This window comes from Eurosta solidaginis, chromosome 3, assembly GCF_040869045.1.
Source record: "Eurosta solidaginis isolate ZX-2024a chromosome 3, ASM4086904v1, whole genome shotgun sequence".
Lineage (NCBI taxonomy): Eukaryota > Metazoa > Arthropoda > Insecta > Diptera > Tephritidae > Eurosta > Eurosta solidaginis.
The window spans coordinates 133,631,537-133,649,358 of record NC_090321.1 but is presented as its reverse complement, the minus strand read 5'-3'; the positions used below and the strand labels follow the sequence as shown (position 1 = coordinate 133,649,358).

General features: G+C 38.6%; 1 protein-coding gene and 1 pseudogene across 3 annotated transcripts in view; both read left to right on the top strand.

The window, feature by feature from the left end:
* Lipt1 (Lipoyltransferase 1) overlaps positions 1-17,822 on the top strand; it is a 514,034-nt gene that overhangs the window by 253,782 nt on the left and 242,430 nt on the right. The window lies entirely within an intron of this gene.
* LOC137246648 (mediator of RNA polymerase II transcription subunit 23-like) lies at positions 870-9,293 on the top strand (annotated as a pseudogene).

Sequence of the window (17,822 nt, the reverse complement as noted above, 5' to 3'; positions counted from 1 at the left end):
TCTATACTTTGCTCCCATAGAGCCAACGTGCTCTCTGGTAGCTTGGTTGAGCAGAGATAAGTCAGGATTGCATCCCAATTGGAAGTGTCAATTTTGTGGCATTTGAGGGACGAAATACAATTATTTATATCATTTTGCAGCTTTTTTATTGAACTGCCGCACTCACTTTCTACCTTTTTTAAGTTAAATAAAATTTGTAGTTGTGTGTTAACTAAGATACGTTTGTTTTCGTATCTTTCACACAAGTTTTTCCAGGCCATCTCGAAACCTTCATTTGTGAGAGGGCATTTTTTAACGATATCTTTTGCTTCGCCCTGCGTTTTGTTGTTGAGATGGAATAACTTTTCCACCCCTTTCAAACTAGAATTGTTTATATATATTGCCGTGAACAGGTCGCGAAAAGTTGGCCAAGACAGATAATCCCCTTTAAAAACTTCCGTGTCGCAAGCAGGGAGGCGAATTTTATGCCCATGAGGTTCTTGCTCAGGGTTGACGTTCTTTTCATCCTTCTTGTATTTTTCTGCCTCAGCAGATATAGACGCTGAACATCGCACGTAGATTGCGTATGCTGCCTTTTGCTTCTTTCTGATCGCCATAACGTCATCCGCTGACACCTCATCAGTCCCAATAGCGAATCAAACGCAGACTTTACCTTCTTCCACAAGAGCCGCAACTCTTCCTGCTGTATTGCAAGGGTGTGTTTGCTATGGTCGCTCTCCGGAATAAGGCCAATCAACCACCCTAATGCAGATCCCCATCTGCCACCAAACAATTATTTTTATTTTCAAAATCACACCCCAATTCACTCGCTCACTCCGAGCGAGGACACCAGAAGCCTACCGCAGAAGGGAAACCCATCTGCCACAAAAAAACCGAACTAAAAATGGACACAGAGATTGTGGAAGCAGTTAACAGCTTTCTGAAAGTGGAACCAATCGAGGAGGCGTTCGTCAGCATTATTGTTTACAAACCGAATGAAGAAGAGGATAAGGCTGGGTCGTTTACAGAAACTATTTTACGTAAGTTCGAAGATGTACCCCAAGACAATAAGGAAGGCGTGGTGAGACAATATTTACAGCGCGCGGCAACTACCACAAATATATCGCATTTGCGCGTGTTAATCGATACATTAGGAAAGCTTGCAGAATCCCATGCCATCACAGCAAGAATGCTTTGTGACAAGATTCTGTTATGTGATAAATTAGTTTATGAAAATGAGAATTTTTTGGGTGGAAAGTTTTAAATTAATTAAACGAGTGCTATCGCTTGTTGACTACAAAGGAGTAAGGGAAATAATGAAGATGTGCCGCGACAAAGCTCAAACATTTCCGGTAAACATAAACGTTAGTTACCTCCCACAATTGCAAGCACTGAAGGATACATTGAACTACATATTTGACCGAAATAATTGTCTTTTACCCGGATACTTTATTGCCAATGAAATAATGAAACCACCCCCGTATCATTGGACTATTAATAAAATGATGACAGATTTCATGGAGGAATTCCGTAAGAACCGCACAAATGGTTTCCATAATTGGCCACTCGCATATGCTGCCCATTGTTGAGTGTTTTCGGCTATGCAAATATCCAAATACATTACGTTTTGTTTTTAAAGGCAGTCTTCCATATGATGCAGATTTGTTAGAAGAACAAACAATACTCCTACGTTATGTGCTCGATCAACCATATTCCAAAGAAATGGTGTCTGGTATGATGAGTTTACAGAAGCAACAAAAGCAACGTTGTAACGCACTAGAAGAGCAGTCAGTAAATTTAATAACTTCCGCTATGGAAATGACAGAGAACAATGATTCTATGATGGGTAGTAGTTTTAATGTTTACGAAGAACAAACTTCTATGAACGAATGGGTATGGCTGCATTTATCATCACAGCTAATTTACTTTGTGCTTTTTCAGTTTGTAAGCTTTTCGCATATTGTTACAGCTTTGTATGAAAAGCTCTCTAAGAAGGAATTGCGTAAAGGACGCGATCAGTTAATGTGGATACTTTTACAGTTTATTTCGGGCAGCATACAAAAAAAATCCAATTGCAAATTTTCTTCCAACTTTCAAATTGTTTCATTTACTCTATCCCGAGCAGGAACCATGGTTACCTGACTGTACCAAGTCATCATTATTGCGACAGATGGCACCTATATGCATTTGGGTACACCTAATGAAGAAAGCTAGATTGGAAAATATGAATATAAATAGACCTTTGCCTATAGCATTGAAAAATCATCACGACTTTCTTCAACATCTTGTGATGCCTAATACTATGATGTCTATGAGTTTGGGCAACGACTTTCGCATAACACTTATATGTAATGCATATTCTACAAATCAGGAATACTTTTCACGCCCAATGAATATTCTTACTGAAGCGTTAAATGGCAATGCCAAAACTGCAGCTGGAGGACAAGTTCCTTCAGCACCTTTTTCTATGGTAGTATTGGATAGCTTAACAGTTCATAGTAAAATGTCGCTCATACATAGCTTTTTCAAATGATAAAGCAAGCGCAAGCGAAAAGCTCTATACCAGCGCCAGCATTAGTCGAAACCCATGCACGACTTCTGGTTTACACAGAAATCGAATCCTTGGGCATTAAAGGATTTTTTGCAACAATTGCTGCCTGCTGTATTTAAACACCAAGCTTGGGGTATACTCCACACATTGTTGGAAATGTTTCTATATCGTTTACATCATATTCCAACACAATATCGTCTACAGCTACTTTAGCATTATACTGTGGTTTCGCCACAAACAAATAAAATGCAATTAAACCTATGCTTTGAATCTACAGCTTTAAGGCTTATTACCCGACTGGGATCAGTTGAAATGCAGCCGCAAATGTCACGTTACTTCAGCGAAAAACCACCTGGCTCTGTGGCGTCGACTGAAAGTGAAGAATTGAATCGCGTTCTAATCTTAACGCTCGCAAGATCAATGCACATGACTGGGCTAGGTGACGAGCTACAACCCTGGTGCAAAGCGTTATTGAGCATTATAATGCAAAATACACCACCCTCTTGGGCTTCGCATTCACTAGCTTGCTTTCCACCAGCACTAAAAGAATTTTTTGTGCAAAATAACCATTCGTTGGAAAATAAGCAATTGCTCAAAAAATCTGTTGAAGAGGAATATCGTAACTGGACATCAATGTCAAATGACAATGAAACCGAGAATGTTGGTCCTGTTGCATATAAAATTTTAGAGGGTATTAGCGCACGCGCACTTTCAGCACATTTACGCAAGTTATGTGATTATTTAGTTGGCGAAGTAGCGAATAGTAATGGCAAAGATTTTATACATAAATGTGTCGACACCATTAATAATATGATTTGGAAATATAATATTGTTACTATCGATCGTGTTGTACTTTGTCTGGCACTACGTACACAAGAGGGTAATGAGGCGCAAGTTTGTTTCCTTATTATACAACTGCGCTTATTAAAAACATCAGAATTACGCAATCGTATACAAGAGTTTTGTAAAGAGAATCATCCCGATCATTGGAAGCAGAATAATTGGCACGAAAAGCACTTGTCATTTCATCAAAAATATCCGGAAAAAATTTTCACCAGATGAATCTGCTTCACATCCGCCATTATCTGTTTATTTCTCTAATGTATGCTTGAGATTTTTACCAGTATTAGATATTGTTGTGCACCGTTTCATTGAACTACCTATACAACATGTGCATCAAATGTGTGAAGTTATATTAGACCATTTGAGTATTTTGTACAAATTTCATGATCGCTCGATAACTTATTTATACAATACTTTGCATTTCTATGAACGCATTTTACGCGAACGTCCATCACTTAATTGTTGTGTTGGTGAACCATATAAAATGTCTTTGCAAAATCAAGAATTACTTTGGCATCCTGAGCTAAACTACTACATTAACTTAGTGCGCAGGCTATCGGATACAATAACTGGTAAAAATCTGTTTTTCAACACTGATTGGCGCTTCAATGAGTTTCCCAATGCACCTGCACATGCACTTTATGTGACCTGCTTGGAGTTGTTGAGCTTACCAATTGCGCCCTCAATTGTGGCAAACAATGTAGTCGATGTTATTGTAAAGGGTTATTCGGTAATACCACAAAAAGAGATTCACAACTATATTAATGCAGTTGGCGTCATATTAGCTGCATTGCCCGAAACACATTGGAGTGTTATTTAGGATCTTTTACAAGAAGCGCTAAATGCGCCCAAAATGATTAAATGGACTTACCGTTTTTCGGCTTTCGAATTATTCAATTTTAAGACTGTATGCGAATCAATGATTGACAAAAACTTATGCGCTAATATTGGCTGTAGGGCATTCTATTTTCCATCATATGGGTGGCTTTAAGTTAGCGTCAATGACAAAATATATCGCTGAGAAGCTGAAACCTTGCGTGCGCACTGAACCACAATTGGTTTTCTTATGCCATGTTTTTGGCCCATTTTTACAGCGTATCGACTTGGAGAAACCCAACACGGTAGCTTAGGCATCTTCAAATTTGTGATATGTGATTAAATAAACGAAGAAATCTCTTGTCAAAAGGTTTTACCTTGAAAGATATCGAAAATATAACACTGGTGTGATCGGAAGACGAGATAAATTTACACCACAGCAGGAACACGTCTACTCAATTGAAAAATTAGCAAACGATTGTACTACGGCCACGCGCCGTAGTAAAAAGAACGAAACAACGGAAAAATTCTTTCGATTAGTCCCGTTTGTTTCAATTCTGAGAAATTTACATTCTATACACGGGCGTGTATGAATGTGCGCAATTTTTTTTTTTGTCTTTGATGCCGGTAAATATCTACCAGTACGCGGACTTTTTAAGAGGAAAATGTTGGTAGACAAAAAAAAAGAAAAAAAAAAATGAAAATAGTAGTAGTTGGTAGATTTTTCCCAAGAAAACAACAGCTATAGTTCTTATGTGTCCCAAACACTTAATAATTTTTTGTAAAACAAATAACGCGCATTTCAAGGAAATGACACTTTAAAACTCGTAAACAAGACAAAATTACATGTACATTTGTATATACCTATGTACATTGCTTATGCCTATACGACACTCACTTTTTTCCTGTACCGTGAGTGTGAAATACCGACAAACATGCACCAACACGTCTAATCACAACAACAATATTCCAAAGTACCAAAAGTACTGCCACAAAATAACCGATCTCGGCAGGTCATCGTTTCCGTAGAACCTTTTATTTTCGTTTAAATTATTCAAAAAATGTCTCTACTCAAAATTTATTTCCTGTTTAAGTTCTTCAGAAATTTTTCAAAATTGACTGATTTGGTCAGTATCGCCTCCTAATGTTAGTTGGGTGGGCTCGGCAATTCAATACTTTAGAATTATCGCAGCATACGTTTACAGTGCGAAGATACTGAAATATTGGTAGATTTTGGGCCTCGGTGGTAGTAGTAGTAAAAAATGAAAATGGGCCAGAAAAGTTAGTAAACCTACCAATGCGGTAAAGTCCGTGCACTGACTGTCCATATACTTATACCAACGTCTCTACATATACATACCGAGTTTAAATGTACACTATATTAGGGATGCATAAAAGAAGCCAAACGGGTACCCAAAAACCCGTTTCTGGCAAATCGATATCGGAGCCAACTACTCTTCTGGAACCGTGCTAAAGGCCATCAATAAAACAGGACTACAAGCGTACTTGGGGAAAAGTTGAAGAAATAAGTGAAGGCCAACACAAAAAAATGATTCATTCTACAAATTTTTCTCTTCGTCCAAAACGAAGATTTTTTATTTTTTCTTTACACAGCATACAATTTGCTCTGTCCAAACATTTTTTTTGTGGCGGGCAGGGAAGTTGTTGGTTTTTAGCACCAACAACACAAATAACAGCGACTCAAAAGTACCCACGCTATACACTTTCTACCCGATTCGGTACCAGAATGTGCGAACCGGAAATCGTAAATGCAGCACTAGTGTGCCCGTGGCTAACTAAAACGCTACCGGGTGACACCAAAATAAACAGAATAAGGCAATAAAGACCCAGGCACATAACGTGCGCGGAAAGGGGCCACGCACATAACGTACGCGAGATATGAATATATTCTCGTAGGCATCTAGAGAGTTTTTCACCCTACTCACGCGCGAATTTTCAAAAGCGCCGATAATAGAATTGGGGCTTACTCGCCACCGAACGCGTAACATAGTCATAATAAATCAACAAGCCCCCTTTATTTTTATTCCATCTTCTCTAAATAGAATGACTCGTTACGCTTCGCTACGAAAGAGGACCGAGCGCCAGGCCGCTCGTTACCCAAAGCCGTGCCATTTATGCGACGCGAAATATCCGATCAGGTCGTGTCCTATCTATAGCGCAAAGTCCCCGCTGCAACGGCTGCGCGAAATTATCAGAGCTAACTTCTGCCAAAATTGTCTTTCGAAGGTGCATCGCGCTAGAGACTGCACGAGTAAGGGCAGGTGCCGAAGATATGGGAGCAACCATCATACCACACTGCACCTTTCAATGGAAGATATTTCAACGGAGCCAGAGCAGCCCAAGAGCTGGAACCAGCTGGTCTTAGACGAGGAGGAGGAGGGCTATGAAAGGATGCCCATGACGCAACAGGTGGACGACGGGACTATGGATGAGGCGCTGTCTCTCCATGCGTCCGAGTCGGCCTTTACTGAGGGTCCACAGATACCATCCATGAGTAGAGCGGGCTCCCATACAGGTCGAGCAAACACTGGAGGATCGGACCCACGGCCGTTCCGACCCCTATTAGCGCACGAAAGACGAGAGGAAAGTGGAGCGGAATCACGGCCTTTCCGCCTACCCACGCAACGCCACCTGCGAGCACCACGGAAAACGCGCGAGCGTAGACTGGCCCCTCGGCCGCGCCAGCTACGCGCTATTCGAAACTCGCACGAACACAACCGAGACGGTAGACTGGCCACTCGGCAGCGCCAGCTACCACAACACGGTTCCTTTAGGAACGGAATCACTCCGGCCCACACTACAGCCGGCCCAACCCTTCGCCCAATGGCTACTCTGGCGCCAACTGCAGTCGTGAAGGTGGAAGCCGGGGGCGGTTGCACCTCATTCGTGCACTCCTTGATGCATGTTCCCCCCGCACAACGATCGACCGTAGGCTGGCGCGAGAGTTAGCACTGCCGACGACCCACGCCGCCGGCGAAACCGGCTGTTTCATTAGATTTAGAGGCAAGCATGGACAGAGCAAGACGGTGACGACTCACGCAGTCTGCGTCCATGAGTTCAGGCGCGTCAGCCCCACATATAACGTCGACCCCAGCGTCGCAGCTCCATACGAGCATATTCGTCTAGCGGATCCCCATTTTTATGCGTCCACACCAATTCGCCTCGTTCCTGGCGGCGACGTTGACGCCGAGGTCATAACGCCGGGCACATTACCACTATCTTTCGGAGCGCTGCTCGCGCAAAGTACGATCTTCGGGTGGGTACTTTCGGGGACCCATCCGATCTAGTATGCATCAAGGGCGATATAGTTTTTACTTTTTAATTTCATTTAAGTTCACACATTTAAATAGTACGTTTTTCTTAAATAAATGGAGTCTTTCTTTAATTGGCAAGAAATATGAACATGTATATCTTTTTACTTTTTTTTGCAATCCCTAGCTCTAGGCAAACATGGCTCAAGCCTCTAACCATGACGGGAAAGTGGCGAATGACCGAGGCATCCGCAACCATGCTCGCACACTACGCAACTCATCGTGCGTGCTGCCAAGCCGGCGGACTAGCCGTCGTTAGGTTAAGTTAGTTATAATTTTTTATTTTTTTTTTCTCTTCTTCACGGTCGGTGATCCTTGGAGGACTTTGAGATTGCGTACCGCAAGGGGGGCGGCATGTTTAGGCCCAATGCCTAACGTTCACTTGATTGACGGCGCCCGCCCTAATATTTTAATAATATTTCCAGCCACCCACACTCACGCCGCATTTGTGTGCATGCATGCGTTTTCATCCACATGCATGTGTGTGTGTGTGCAGGTTGTCAGCACCCATGCACGTATACGTAAGGGTGGTTGTGTGTGTGGCATTTCCCCTCCGTGATACCGGAGGACTTTTTCGCGACTTAGCGGTTGTCATCAACGGCACAACCGGTCTCTTTTTCGATCGACCGCCAACCAGCACACATCGCCGAGGATCACCGTCATCGCCTTTTACACCCAAAGATAATATTGTATCCTTGTATATATTTTCCTACACTCTAATTAAAACATTATTATAACGAGGAAATCCTCTTTGCGTTTTGTTCTTTTATTTTTCTTTCGAGTGCACTATCAACCCGAGATCGACCCGTGTGCGCCTACCCATTGCCGGTTTCAGACGCACCCAGGCCGAACAGCATTATTGAATAGTGGAGTTATTTATTCAACAGTTTAGTGATTCGAACGTTAGTAGAAGGTTGCAAATAAGAGGAATTGGGGTAAATTCGTTACAATTGTATATATTTGTTAAAAATAAACGATTGTGAGCACACAAAGAAATCTATTTGTACTATGGCACTATTGTGAATATTTGCACTGCATTTGCACTACATTACGCTAGATGGCGCCATAAGCTGTATGTGCGGTAGATGGCAGCATAAGCTCTATTGTTGTATTGTACGGTAGATGGCAGCTCACTGCTAGATGGCACTGCAAGCTGTAATTTTTAATTGATTGACACTGATTTCTGTTGATATTTGCCAAGAGACTTTTATATAAATACATACGTTCATAAAACATTCGTACATACAACTTTAATAATTTTGATGGTGACATCGTAGCCGCATATAAGCAAATAAGAACAGCTGATTTCTGTTGCTTTTTGATTTGAAACTTTGAAAACCGTTCAAGTTAAATACCTACATACATACATACGTGGTAAGTTGTTAAATTTGTATTTTGCGTGAAACCGATTTATTTATTTGGGACGAAGTAGCTATAAACCTTAAAGATGAAATTACCATTGTTGAAAAACTTTTAAAAGACATCATGAATGTTAATTTGCCATTTGGGGGAAAAATATTTTATTTAATAATTTGGGAAAAATTTAAACAACGTGACATCAGGACGGACAAGGCGACAGCTGTTTCGATTATACCTTGTAAATCTCTTCAAAGCCTTTTCTCCCAAGAGTGGGAGTCGAACTCGCACCCCTACGATAGTTGAAATGGTTGTAAACGCATTCAGCTACGTCATGCCTGTTGTGAAGTCTTTCCCAATTGCCTTCTTTTTGCATATTTTATTCTTTTACACATTGCATACTTCGTATGCAATTATGTGTTAAAGCTATGCTTGGTACGGCGGTTTTCAAAGAAACTTTGGTTTTGTTGCTGTTTTCGTTCTATTTATAGAACTACAACGAATTAACCAATTTTGTCTGTTTGTATGATTTTTAATAAAAAAAAAAAAAAAAAAATATTTATATTTGCAAGTGATTTTAGACAAGTTCTTCCAGTTGTTAGACATGCGACCAGAACTTCAATTATTGAAAATTGTATAAAACGCTCACCGTTGTGGGCAAAAGCTATGTATTATGTGTGGGAAGAACAAGACGGTCGTTTTGATACGTGCTCCGTGTTTTTATTAAAAAAAAATAGTAAACAACATACAAAGGCGCTAAAAAAACGTACAACATCTAACAACAGGTGCGCGAAGCTGTATTCAAGTGGACAAATCTAAAAACATAGTTTGGGAGAGTGGAGTATTTAGGTGGTTAGTAATTTGCAAAAGCTATCTGCTGTGCTGCCATTACCGCAGTAGGCGCGCTGCAGACATCGCCAAGCACACTTTCACACAAACGCCTGCTGATACGCTGATACGCTGAGTACGGGTGAGAACATCAACAACCTGTCAAGCCGCTTTGTTGCTATACTGTCGCTACTAATTGTGCTCTTTATGTTGTGTTTTTGACTTTTCTTTGCTATCATTAACTTAGCGCGAAAAATTAGCGCCCGATAAGCACTGAATTTGTTTACAAAGGTGAATGATAGAAAGGCAAGTGGAAGACATAGAGGAGTGAAAAGTGTCAGCCAAAAACAGGGCTGCCATCACGGTAGAAAAATATATATTTATACATATTTTTTAGTATATTTTTTGAAACCAGTCTTGCGAATATTTAAAGTTGTGTATCACAAAGTTGCCATGTAAAGTTGCATATCTTTTACATTTTCTTGGAAAGATATACATTTACAATGCCAGCAGAGTGCAAAGAATATACTGCGAAACTGCTTCAGGGAGATGACATAGTAGCATGCTCTGGTGGGTGTGGCTATAGTTTTTGCTTGAAATGCAGTAATATTAAAAGAAATGAAAAAAATATAATAGAAGATAATATGAACATAAAATGGTTCTGTAATGTATGTGCATTATCGGATACCAATACTAAATTTGTGGAAATCAAACATTTGATTAATAAATGTGAAGACACAAAAATGAAAGCTGTTGATATTAAACAGATAGTCGAGCAGATATTTTGTAATAAATTCTCCCATATTAAAAGTAGCATTATTACGGACTTCAACTCCCTTTTAGAGCATAACATAGAAGTAAAATTGATTGCAATGAAGAATGAGATAGTAAAAGATTTATCTAATGAATTAAAAAAGAGCAATGAATTGCTTAACGATTTACGCGTGGCAAATGATCAGCCAGAAAAACTATCTTATGCTCAGGTCGCTTCAGTAAATGAGAATAAAATTGTCATTAAACCGAACAAGAAGGGCAAAAAAGCTAAGGAAACCAAGGAAGCTCTAAAAAAAGTTGTCGAACCTACCGAAGGCCTTGTTAAAAATGTTAAAGAAGTAAATAGTGGTGCCATTATTGTAGAATGTAAAAATAAAAACGCCTGTGAAAAAGTCCAGCTAAAGGTAAGAGAAAGTACTGGGAACGATTACGAAGCAGAGAAAACAAAAAATAAGGATGAAATAAAAAAGAAAATAAAAATTGTTGGAATTGATATTAGAGAAAAATTGTAAGTTTACAAACGGCGATGGTTACTAGGACATGTTTCTGAATTTCACTTCTTCATCAGCTAGCTTTTCGGGAGCTGAGCGTTGAACTCGAGTCTCCAACATTCACATCAGTGCAAGCCTTTTTTAGCTGCTACGCCATATGAATGTTCCGTTGTTCGCTGTACAATTGGTCTCTAAGAGTTGCCTTTTTTGTTTATATTCCTTTTGATCACCATGTAGGCACATACACTCTGTATGTAGTTTATTCCTAATGGTGTGGATATGATTTTTAGGCGTGCTTTTGAAAGCTTAGTAACATTTGTTCGGATTTTTACAGTATTTGTTTTTTTTAATACTTCCGCTGTTACTATTATATCAATATCATCATATGTATTTAATTAGCGAGCTTTGCTCATATTGCTTTATACAATGGTTTTTGTAATTGATATTAGAGAAAAATTGTAAGTTTACAAACGGCGATGGTTACTAGGACATGTTTCTGAATTTCACTTCTTCATCAGCTAGCTTTTCGGGAGCTGAGCGTTGAACTCGAGTCTCCAACATTCACATCAGTGCAAGCCTTTTTTAGCTGCTACGCCATATGAATGTTCCGTTGTTCGCTGTACAATTGGTCTCTAAGAGTTGCCTTTTTTGTTTATATTCCTTTTGATCACCATGTAGGCACATACACTCTGTATGTAGTTTATTCCTAATGGTGTGGATATGATTTTTAGGCGTGCTTTTGAAAGCTTAGTAACATTTGTTCGGATTTTTACAGTATTTGTTTTTTTTAATACTTCCGCTGTTACTATTATATCAATATCATCATATGTATTTAATTAGCGAGCTTTGCTCATATTGCTTTATACAATGGTTTTTGTAATTGATATTAGAGAAAAATTGTAAGTTTACAAACGGCGATGGTTACTAGGACATGTTTCTGAATTTCACTTCTTCATCAGCTAGCTTTTCGGGAGCTGAGCGTTGAACTCGAGTCTCTAACATTCACATCAGTGCAAGCCTTTTTTAGCTGCTACGCCATATGAATGTTCCGTTGTTCGCTGTACAATTGGTCTCTAAGAGTTGCCTTTTTTGTTTATATTCCTTTTGATCACCATGTAGGCACATACACTCTGTATGTAGTTTATTCCTAATGGTGTGGATATGATTTTTAGGCGTGCTTTTGAAAGCTTAGTAACATTTGTTCGGATTTTTACAGTATTTGTTTTTTTTAATACTTCCGCTGTTACTATTATATCAATATCATCATATGTATTTAATTAGCGAGCTTTGCTCATATTGCTTTATACAATGGTTTTTGTAATTGATATTAGAGAAAAATTGTAAGTTTACAAACGGCGATGGTTACTAGGACATGTTTCTGAATTTCACTTCTTCATCAGCTAGCTTTTCGGGAGCTGAGCGTTGAACTCGAGTCTCCAACATTCACATCAGTGCAAGCCTTTTTTAGCTGCTACGCCATATGAATGTTCCGTTGTTCGCTGTACAATTGGTCTCTAAGAGTTGCCTTTTTTGTTTATATTCCTTTTGATCACCATGTAGGCACATACACTCTGTATGTAGTTTATTCCTAATGGTGTGGATATGATTTTTAGGCGTGCTTTTGAAAGCTTAGTAACATTTGTTCGGATTTTTACAGTATTTGTTTTTTTTAATACTTCCGCTGTTACTATTATATCAATATCATCATATGTATTTAATTAGCGAGCTTTGCTCATATTGCTTTATACAATGAAGCAATATGAGCAAAGCTCGCTAATTAAATACATAAAAAAAAAAAAATTGTTGGTTTAACTGAAAAAGCTAGCAATGAGCGTTTGGTAGAATGCTTAACTAAGCAAAATGACTCATGTAACGGAAAGGGTTTTAAAGTGTTAAAACTGTATGAAAATACCAATCGGAGAGAAGTAAGCTACATTGCGTTAGTGGAAACAGATGCAGTAACATTCGATAATGTGTTGCAACAAAAGAAACTATATATAGAGTTGGATACTTGCGTCGCTTACGAGCATATAAGTGTTTTGAGGTGTTTTAAATGTCTGGGATATAAGCACAAAGCAGCTGAGTGCACGAATAAAGTAGCTTGCAGCAAATGTGCTGGACCGCATGATAGCAAAGAGTGCACATCTAACATTGTTAAATGTGTAAACTGTAGCGAACTTGTTCAAAAAAAGTTATTGACGTCGATGTTAGCCATTACGCTTTCAGCAAAGATTGTCCTGCGTATAAAAAATATACGCAGCCAAGAAATAAGGCACGAGTTTAGCAAGGAATACCTGAGTTGTATATATTTAAATATTTAATATTTTGTTCGGAGACTTGTTCGACGGAAGAAATAACGAATCAAGAGCTACAGATACAAACATATAAACTTGTACGGTGCGATTCCCACAGCAGGCAAACAGGCGGTGTGCTCATATATATAAATGAAACAATTGAATACTCAATAAGTTACAACAGAACATTAAACAAGAACATCTGGTGTATTATACTAAAAGTGAAAAATATTTTCCCCCAATACCAAATAGCTCTGATATATCCTCACCGAGCTCGAGTGATGCATAATTTATAACGTACTTATACGACATTTTAAATAATAACTGCGTAACACAGGATAATATTATCTTTGTGGTCGACTTCAATATAAACCTTTACAAGAGCACAACTTATAGTAAACAGTTAGTTGACTTATTTCGATCCTTTGCTAAGGAGCAAAAAATAGATTTTTATACACGAAAGGGCGATAAGGCAGATACATTGATCGACTTGTTATTTACAGATAGTAGCTCTATATCATGTTTAAAATTAGAAAAGTTTCAGATTTCAGATCATCAAACGATTAAATTCAAAATCAAATTACATAAACTATTTGAGATGAGAACGAAGAGAACAATAATTTCATGGGAAAATTATACAAGCGACAGCCTTGTTAATGAATTACGACAGCTTAACTACACTGACTTTGAAAATCTGAGTATCGAAGAGAAGGCAACATTCCTATATAATACGCTATCAAGCGCAGTGACCACCCTGACATACTCTAAAGAAGTCAGTGTCAAACTTATGAACAAGTGGTATGATTTTGAGCTGCTAACTTAAATGAACGTAAGCTAAATCTTTACAAGATCAGGCTATCCACTGGAGAATGGAGTGAATATTATAGTGCGAAACGCCAATATAAACGGCTAATTAAGATAAAAAAAGGCAAGTAAAACAAAATCAACCATAGTGTTGGTGATAGTAAGGTCATGTGGAAAAGCTTGAAAAATTCCATAAGCATGGCTAAAGAAAACAATGGTTTTAAAAAAATTAAAATAAAGGACTCTACACAGAGGAAAATGAAATAGCGCAGTCTTTGAATAACTATTTCATTGATAGTATATTGGAGATTAGCATGAATATTCCTACTTCTTTTAGTAATGAAGGTACTATAGATGAGAAAAATGGCCCTAATGTTTTTAAGTTTCAGAAAGTATCCACTTCAGAAATAGTTGATATAGTAAGTAGGTTTAAAAATGAAATTGGAGGGAAGAAACTTGTGTCGGAAGTAGTCGTTAAAGACTCCATAACGTATACAGGTTTTTTCTATTCTCAACTTGTTAATGAGAGCTTAGATAAAGGTCTCGTTCCTAGTTTATGGAAATCTTCTATAGTTGTGCCATTAGAAAAAGTTAAAAATACCATCAAAGCTGAGGAGATAAGAGCTATTAACACAATGTGATGAAACAATTTTGGAAACAGTGGTAAAAAATCAGCTGGTAAAGTATTTAGAAGATAATGTAATTATTATACCTCAACAATCTGTTTTTCGAAAGAAACATTCCTGTGAAAGTGCTTTGAATTTGGTTGTAGCTAACTGGAAAGAATACTTAAGCAGGAAAAAATACATATTAGCTGTGTTTTTGGATTTAAAACGTGCATTCGAGACGATCGACCAAAACTTAATGCTGAAAAAGCTTTCTTACATTGGTGTTTCTGGTATAGAACTAAAATGATTTCAAGACTTCCTAATTAACAGATACCAAAGAACAGTGATTGGAACGTCCGTATCGGATAAAAGGGAGGTACCTGTTGGTCTACCTCAAGGGTCTGTGCTGGCACCCATACTGTTCAATATATATATTAATGATATAAGTAGCTCCATTAAGCACTGTGAAATAAAACTGTTTGCTGATGATACATTTCTGATGATAAGTGGGAACAATATTACTGAAATATATGCTAAGCTGCAAGATCTTAACAGCGTATATGGTTGGTTATGCGTAAACAGACTAAAAGTGAATGTCGATAAAACGAAATTTATGGTTATATCTAGACGCAATTTTCAAAACAGTGAGCTACAAAACTTAAATATAAATAACGAACTAATTGAAAAAGTCAGCACCATGAAATACTTGGGAATAAAAATAGATGATAAGCTGAATTTCAACGAGCACGTGGATTATACGGTAGGAAAAATAGCGAAAAAGTTATATTTTATGCAACGAACCTGCAAATATTTAAATAGAAAGTATAAAATCATCGTCTACAGATCTATAATCGAACCTCATTTTATTTATTGCTCAACTATATTTTTCATCTTGCGAGATAGTCAGATATACAAGCTACAAAAGCAACAGAACCGAGCTATGAGATTCATTCTCAAAAAACGGTATGACACACATATCAGAGACATGCTATGCTCTCTTAATTGGCTTAGCATTAGACAGCAACTTTTTTATTATACCATGAAATTTGTTAAAAACATAATAGAAGGAACTTTGCCTGCGTATTTGAGGACTAATATAAAATATTGTTACAAATATTAGCAAAACTAAGGGGTGCTGCCATCTCTAAGCCGATGCTAAACAGTGATATCATGCACATCCATAGATCAATCATTATGTATCTACATAAACGAATAAATAATTGCGTCTACACATATGTACGTATACGAGCAGCGGAGAAGCAATGCACAAACATGCATATATCTTATCTGAATTGCTCACAAGAGAGGGCAAACATTTGTGCAAGAATTACTCAAATGAGAAGTTGTAAACGTAGTTGTGGCTGGCGATTTTGTAGCTGATAACTAACTAGTAAGTTCTGGAATGGAAAAGCCTGGAAGTATGCAATGAGAAATCAAAAAGTATAAAAGGCGCGACAGTAGAGGCGAGGAGTGAGTTTCATTTGAGCTGTCAATCAGTTTGGTTGTTAAGCAAGCTAGTTGCAAAGTATAATTGTTATTGTGAAGTACTTTAATAAAGGCCATTTTTCCATTATTCAATATTGGAGTTATTTATTCAACAGTTTAGTGATTCGAACTTAGCAGAAGGGCAAATAAGAGGATTTGCAAGTAAATTCGTTACAATATGTAAAAGATATGCACTTATAATGAACTACCGAATGATATTAAATCATGTCATTCCAATAAATTTAAACAAAATTTGTACAATTATTGCAGAACACTACCAATTTAGTGCTGAACAGGCGGGCTTCCATAGCATCGATAGAAGTGCAGCGAAACTATTCTGCTATGTAGCGCCAAGACTTCCAAGCTCTTGTACGCATACAAAAAAGGTTGCCGAAGCACATACTGAAACGCATCACTCGATTAACTCAGTGCATCGCCGTGCAGATGTTGCCTTCGCGCTTTACTAACATGGGTAAAATGCCTACATACTACACTAGCACAACACTTTGTTCGCATGATCTGGAAGTCTCCCGTCCATAGTACTCCAAGGTAGGATATAGATGTAACTATTCTAGATTGAATTGTCCAGAAGACAATTATAAACATGTAAAATAGATTTAAGTTAGGCTTAGGAAAGCCGTAATAAATAAATAAATTAAATTAAATTAAAATTAAAAGTAAAAATTCGGCGATTAATCCAAAATATGCGAGCAAATAATCACCATGAGTTTAAAAATTGGTTGCTCAAACTAGGTGACCTAGAAATTCAATCAAATATATCCGAAGATACGATTAAAATACCTCGAAAATGCTACATTGATCATAATAACCTCACTGCTTAAGTCTTTGGAACAAATGAAATAAATGACAGAAACATATCTAATTTTCATTCAACAACATTTTATGTCCAAACAAGTAAGGAAGGCTAATTTCGATGTAACCGAGCATTACATACTCAGCTGAGAGCTTTGGAGACAAAATAAAGGAAAATCACCAAGGCAGTCGGTTCTATGTACCGGAGCGACTCGGGATTTTTCCCGACTGTTATTTCAGTGTAACCCTATTTAATTTGTTGCGTCCCTCCCACAAATTGTCATCCTCCCAGCAGCTCCTTGCAGCGGGACTGCTCCATATTCTCTTGCTCCGGGAAGGTATCGAATCCAATCCGGGTCCGTCTCCTGACCCCGGTCCTGAGAAATGGTTTTGCTGCATCTGCCGGAAAAGAATCTTTTTAGGACGGTCATACTCTGTTCAGTGTGTCTGGTGTAAGGGATGGTTGCATCGGACAGGTTCTGTGCTTGATCCAAAAACCTGTCGTCCACGTAACTTTTATAAATCTTTTGTGGCTCCTTGCTGTTCACGTCCAAGGGCGTCCCGTAGTCTACGCCTTAGCATGCAGCTCCTGCCTTGGGCGGTGCCACTTTCCTAGATGTTCTGGTCTCCGCGACAGCAACCCCCGACGGGTTTCATTGCGCCATGTTGCCAAGTCGCAAACCCCAATCTACCGGGAATCCCCAATGCTTGCCAACGGACGCCCAGTCCCAGGGCCACAACAGCAGTTTCGTCCTGGCCTTCCTCAACCCAGGCGCAGTCACCCGTCACTTACTCCCAGAGTGGCGACGTCTCCCCATATGCACTCCAGAATCCTGCAGTTAAACTGT